Source organism: Plecotus auritus (assembly GCF_963455305.1).
Source record: "Plecotus auritus genome assembly, chromosome: 8".
NCBI lineage: Eukaryota > Metazoa > Chordata > Mammalia > Chiroptera > Vespertilionidae > Plecotus > Plecotus auritus.
The window spans coordinates 41,342,144-41,348,750 of record NC_137782.1 but is presented as its reverse complement, the minus strand read 5'-3'; the positions used below and the strand labels follow the sequence as shown (position 1 = coordinate 41,348,750).

At 41.3% G+C, this 6,607-nt stretch overlaps 1 pseudogene across 1 annotated transcript; it reads right to left on the bottom strand.

The window, feature by feature from the left end:
• Positions 1–4,565: 4,565 nt before the first annotated feature.
• On the bottom strand, positions 4,566–5,480 carry LOC308256513 (heterogeneous nuclear ribonucleoprotein A1-like; annotated as a pseudogene). Its single transcript has one exon. The product of its transcript is annotated as a heterogeneous nuclear ribonucleoprotein A1-like (transcript).
• Between the last annotated feature and the right edge of the window lie 1,127 nt (positions 5,481–6,607).

Genomic DNA, 6,607 nt, shown 5'->3' with positions numbered 1-6,607 from the left:
ACTTAAGTATAAACAACCCCAAAGAAATCTGCTCCCTTCCCTCTGTCTGGCTCTGAGAGTTTTACAACTCACGAGTTCTGGCTCCAGAAAGAGCCCGCTCCCTAGTTTGTAAAGGTGTCCTTGGCTGTCACCAGTGGTTTTCTGCTTCTTTGTCCCTTCCCGATACTGGAACCCTTGAGAGTTTAAGCTGGATTTGGAAGAGACAGGATGAGCCTCGGGGAGCTGGAGGGCTGACACTGGCTGTAAGGAAGAGCTCCTCTTTAATGTTGTGAGGTTGGGAGTGACTGGGTCCTGGCAGGGCCGTATTTAGGAAGCCGCTCTGGTGGGGCTCAAGCCTGAAATTTATGGCTTGTTTGTCTCAGACCCATGCAATATTTTTTCTCGCCTTGAAGATGAAAGGGTTACTATTCCTCACATTCCCCTCTCCCCTCTCCTCCCCACCCCCCAGGTGCATTTGTAACATGTAGGCTTCTGCAGTGTCCCTTTTATTTATCTGGAGAATTAACGTCTAAAGAATCAGCTCATCTCCCTAACCAGCCATAGCTGAAGGTCCCGTAGACAGTTGGATGGCTTTCTGAGAAACATCCTCACATTCTCTCTGTCGTGGTTCTTCCCACCCTTATGACTATTATTTGTACTATAACCTCCGTGGAGAGACCGTCAGTGGACAAAGAGAAGCCAATCCTTCCACAAAGTTACAAATTCCCTGAGAGAAGGGCTCGCCTCTTGTATTTCTTTGATCCCCTATAGCACCTAGCACAGTGTCTTGTACATAGTAGATACTCAAATATTTGTTGATTGATAAGGTTCCAAGGCTTAGATCGAAGTGAATGGACAACATTTGTCTAAGGAAAAATAAATGGTTTTGTATACAAGACCTCTTAATTCTCCTTATCAGGAGCAGTCAAAATTTTAATTTACACTAAAATATTTAAGTGCAAAAACTGTAATATCTGTAAGATACTTTGTACGTTTGGGGATCTGCCTAGTGAGGTGAAATTGTTTGTTTATTTGTTTGTTTGTTTGTTTGTTTCTTGACAGACATCAAGTTCGCCTACATGTCAGACACTATGCTGGGCATTAGAGAATCAAAGAGTTTTTGCCCTAAGCTCACAAACAGAGACTGCAAGTCAGTAAGCCATTAAAAGGTTATAAGGTAAGCACTCTGAATAGGGCCTCAGTAGATTTAGAGAGAGAGGGGAGTGGAGGTTCTGAGGCTCAGAAGCTGGTCCGGCATTGACTTGGTATCGTGTACAGTTAGAACACCTCATTGTTGGCCCCTGAGCTGGGACTAAGAGCTGGGGTCCACACTGGACTGATGCAGAGCAGCTGCAAACTTTGGGGAAGCCACTAAAACTTCAAATTGCAATTTGCTCATTTTAAAATTATAATGACAACACTAAGATGACTAATTTACTGACAGAATTAAAGTTGCAGTTTGAAGGTTGTAAAGCATGAATAAGTTCTCTGAAAAAGATTAACAGGTTAACAATTCTCCCTCAAAGAATTGTCATAAGGATACATTTATTTCATGCATGGGAGAGTGCTTAAACATCTGAAGAGCTACACAAATGTTGGTACAATTTCAAAATTAATTAACGGCCTACCTTCTCCTTGGTTAAAGCCAAAAGTCAAGGATGAAAAGTTGGACAACATGACTTTCAAAGTGCCTTATTTTTGCACAGGACAATGTGATCCAGAGTTTGGCCAAATCTCAGGGAGATTTCGATGTGGCTCACTTTGGATAAATTGACAGCAGCTCTCATTAATATATTTAATCTGTTTATAATCCACTATGATAAAAAAGTGTATGAACTATCTCAATACCAATCAAGCTGGCTGGAATTTCATTTGACACAGGATGATTATTTGGCATATGCAGGAATCTACAAAAATAAAACAAGATAGCAAAGCAGAAAATGGCTTTAGATTCCAAGCTCACAGCTGTGAGTCAAAGTGACATACATTTTTTTCTGGATTGAGATTAAAAGAGTCCTTAGGGAAAGTGTCTTTTCCTAACCAGGGTTTTTCTTGTTATGCGGGCCACCTCCAAAGAGATTCTTTATTCACGTTTCTTTAGTATCATTACTGAAAGGATGAGTAAGTTAGCCAGCCAGGAATAGAGAAACTTAAACACAGGCACGGAAGCCAATGAATTGTTTGTGCTCTCCACCCTAACCAGTTAAGAACAGTAAAGGATGAAAGGAAATGGGCTTAAATTAAATCAAATGGGCTTGCTAACATGCCCCCATTTTCTCCATTTCCTAATCCTCTTATAAATTCCATTGAGGTGAGATTTGCTTTTAGACTGATTATGTGACTTAAAAATCAGCATAATGACAAGATATTTGTTGAAAGGAAGTTCCTCATCTTGTCTGTTTGGTTTCCTTTCCAGTATTGAATGGTGGATGACCTGGCTGCAACCGGGTCCATCAGGAACCTTCCCCACCTCAGAGGTAAAGAGAACCTTCCTGATAACCTTAAATGAGGAAACCAGGACCCAAAAGAAAGCAGATGATTTTCCCAGCAACTCAGTGGCAAAGCCAAGAAGGAGACTCTTGGGTGGTTGTGTGTGTGTGTGTGTGTGTGTGTGTGTGTGTGTGTGTGTTTTAATGAGTTCATTTAGTAATTAATTATTGTTCATGTAAAGCTAGAAAATGGGATCTTGAAAAAACTAAGTTGAAAACTACAGAGCCAATTTTTCAACAGTAACATGAGTCAGGTAATAAATAGCTCCTTTTGATCAAGAATGGGGCTCTTGACCAAAGAATTTTTTGGATAGGGAAAGCACAGGCTTCCTCCGTATCGCCACCTCTCTTTTGGCTTCAGCATGGATCTTCTGGGATGTTCCAGGCCAGGATTTTTCTTGTTTTTTTCTTTGGTCCTCCAAAAATGTTCCAGGGTTTCTAGCATCAATCATCTTTATATTATCAACAACTATCACTTGCTGATTATTATAAATGACCGTTGTAGGGGCCTGAATGAGGAGTGAGATAAAGTCCCTGCTTTTCCAGAGCTTCAGTCTGGATAACATGATCTGAGATTAGGGGAAACATTTATAATAGTAACAACAACAATAATAATAATAATAATAATAAAATTTTATTGAGCCAAGTGTTAAGAGCTTTACTTGTTTGTCCTTTCTAGCCCTCATATTAAACCTCACACCCATTTTACAGATGAGGAAACTGAGACTTGCTCAGAGTATTGAATGGTGGATATACATGTGTATTCACTCCAATCAGACCTTGATTGATGACACATGTGTATCTCATTCCAAAGCTCATGCACTTAAACACTAAATGTTCCCATGGGAGAATGGATGTGGGAGAGTGGGAATCCCTGAGAAAAGGGAATAATAAGGGCTCATTCCTCAAGGAAGAAAGTATATTTTGTAGTTATTATTATAATTATAGTCTCATACCCCAGAAAAGCCCCTTTTCACAATACCCCCTCAAGTTAACTGGATATTTTAATGTATATTTTAATGTTCCCTCTGTATACACAGATTCATCAAAGATTTTTTTAATTTCTTCTTATTGTTAATTAATTTATTGGATACTTATAACATTTCTGGGTACCAAGCATACTTCTAATCATATAATCCTCACAGTAACCCAAAAAGGGAGGTATTATTATTATTTCCATTTCACAGATGAATAAACTGAGACACAGAGTGGTTAGACAACTTGCCCAAAGTTACACAGCTTGTAAGCCATGATCCCAGATTCAAACCCAGGCAGGCAGGCAGGCTCTGAGTCCAGACGATAACCACTGAAAGATGTTGCCTCATACACACAGCACAGCTGCCTGGGAAATGTGAGATGCTAACTCATGCCTGTGGGAAATCAAATTGCTTTGCTTTACAGACTGTGCAGAGCTGTGAGACTGCTTGTGAAAGTGGCACACAGGGGCTGTTTCCTAATCTCACTCCTGGCCCCTTACAGACTTCGGGTGTCTTGTTGGTTCTTCTTCTTCTTCTTCTTCTTCTTCTTCTTTTTTTTTTTTTTAAGACACCTTGAATCAGCGTCATGATCAGACTATTGCATTTATCAATCAACTCAACAGGATGGGTACAAAACAAAAAATCAACATTAAAACCCTTTGTTGGAATGCCTTACCCTTTTCATTGAATAGAAATGAAAATAACCTGTGATACAATTAGTCACAAATACAGTCCTCGAGTTTTTGGCTCATTCACATGAGTATTGTCTAACAGTGGTCAGCAAACTCATTAGTCAACAGAGCCAAATATCAACAATACGACGATTGAAATTTCTTTTGAGAGCCAAATTTTTTAAACTTAAACTTCTTCTAATGCCACTTCTTCAAAATAGACTCGCCCAGGCCGTGGTATTTTGTGGAAGAGCCACACTCAAGGGGCCAAAGAGCCGCATGTGGCTCGGGAGCCGCGGTTTGCCGACCACTGGTCTAACACATGTCTTTGTAGCAGCGAGGCCTGCCACCACTGTGCTTGGTTGAGTTCACAAATCTGCTGTAACCTGTAGCTTCCCTGTCACTTCTCTGGCTCTCCTCTCCTGCTAAGCTTTGTTTCCTGGCAGTAATTAAAACCTTGTGCCACTGCTACTGCTGCTGCTGGATGCACCATAGCCACCTTGGTTTCTTGGTTTGGCAAAGTATTGGCCTCCACCATCGCAGGGGCCAGAGCTCCGGCCTCCAGTTTCCTCTTTTTATGGGTCCAAGATTTGAAGATTGATTGTTGTAATTTCCAGAATCACTGTAGCTTCTACCTCCAAAATTGTGTCCGTCATTACCAAATCTATTATAGTCATCCCCACTGCCACCATATCCACTGCCACAGCTGCCACCAAAGCCACCTCGACCACTGAGGTTCCCTCCTTGACCAAAGTTGTCATTCCCACCAAACTACCTCCATGACCACCTCCGAAGTTTCCAGAACCACTCTGACCTCTTTGGTAGGATGAAGCACTAGCCACCTCCTGCTTGGACAGGGCTTTCCTTACTTCACAGTTGTGGCCCTTCACAGGGTGGTGTTTCTGAATGACAATCTTGTCTACAGAGTCATGGTCACTAGAGGTTACAAAAGCAAAACCTCTCTTCTTGCCACTGCCTCAGTCAGTCATGATTTCAATCACTTCGATTTTCTCATACTGTTCAAAATAATCTCTTAGGTGATGCTCTCCAGTGTCTTCTTCACAGTGAAGTGGGCACCAGGTCTTTGAGAATCTTCTCTTGAGACAGCCCTCTCAGGTTCTACAACTCTTCCAACCACTCGTGTGGCCCTGCATTCATGGCTGCATCCACCTCCTCCACAGTGGCATCGTGACAAACCCAAAGCCTTGGAGAACTTGGTGCTTGGATCTCTCACCACACAGTCTGTGAGCATTTCCATTGCACAACGTGGCTCCTCAAAGCCTCATGGGTTGTTCAAAGCTCAAACCTCCCATAAAGAGCCTCCGCAGCTGTCCGGGCCCTTTGGGAAACTCTGACTTAGACATGATGACCCTGGGAGGGGAGATTTTAGCGATGTTTTACTGGGCGGGTCCACCAGCAGAAAGGTTGTCCATTTGGTCCTTAATACAGTGAAGTTGAACTGAGTTAAAATGTTTTCAAGGTCAAAGTCGAAAGAGGTGTCCTTCAGTGTTTCCTTTTGCTTGCTTCTTCTGGGAGTAAACAGATGTTTGGATCACAAAAAACATCTGGGGCCAGGCTGGCCTGGCTCAGTGGTTGAGCATTGACCTATGAATGGAGGTCAGGGTTGATTCCTGGTCAGGGCACATGGTTTCGGGCTCAATCCCCATTATGGGGCATGCAGGAGACAGCCAATCAACGATTCTCTCTCATTATTGATGTTTCTATCTCTCTCTCCTTGTCCCTTCCTCTCTGAAATCAATAAAAAATATATTAATTTTTTTTTTTACAAAAAGCAGCTGAGAATGTGGACCAAGAACAGTTAGGGTGCATAGAGAAACTCATCATTATTGAGAAGGTTTGGGTTGAAAGTATTTGGGGGTGTTTTTTTTTTGAGGAAAATTACAAAATAGCTTAATCTATCTATGGTCAAACAGGACAACTTTTTCATTATTCTCTTGGAATGCTCCAAATTTCCCAGTGATTTCTGGTAACTTCTAAAGGTTTGAAATAATTTCATTGTTATGGATTAGGATTTTCTTATCAACATTTTTAATCATCACAACTAATTTATTCTTACACCTTCAGAAAATGGCTCCACAGTGCAAGCCAACTTTAATTACAACTGGTTGATTGAGCAATTTTGCAATTATATCAGAATACCTGTGAAACATTGAAGCAACAACTCAATACAGCATTTTATTCACATTCTAATTTGAGAGGCACAGTGGGGATTCAGGTATGGCTGATTTTCTTTCTAACTAAGCCGCAGACTCGGCAGTATATCAGGGATAATAATTCTTACCTACTCCCCGCTTTATTCCCAGGATGCTGGAAATGACTAAGACATCAGACAGTAAACTATAATACCCAGAAAGTTAAACAGTGACTTGTGTATGGAGACTCTCATGAAAAATGGACAGAAGCATCTGGGAAAATTTACTACAGCAAGGCCCCACCTTTTTATTGGCTTTTCATGAGAAACGTGTGGAAT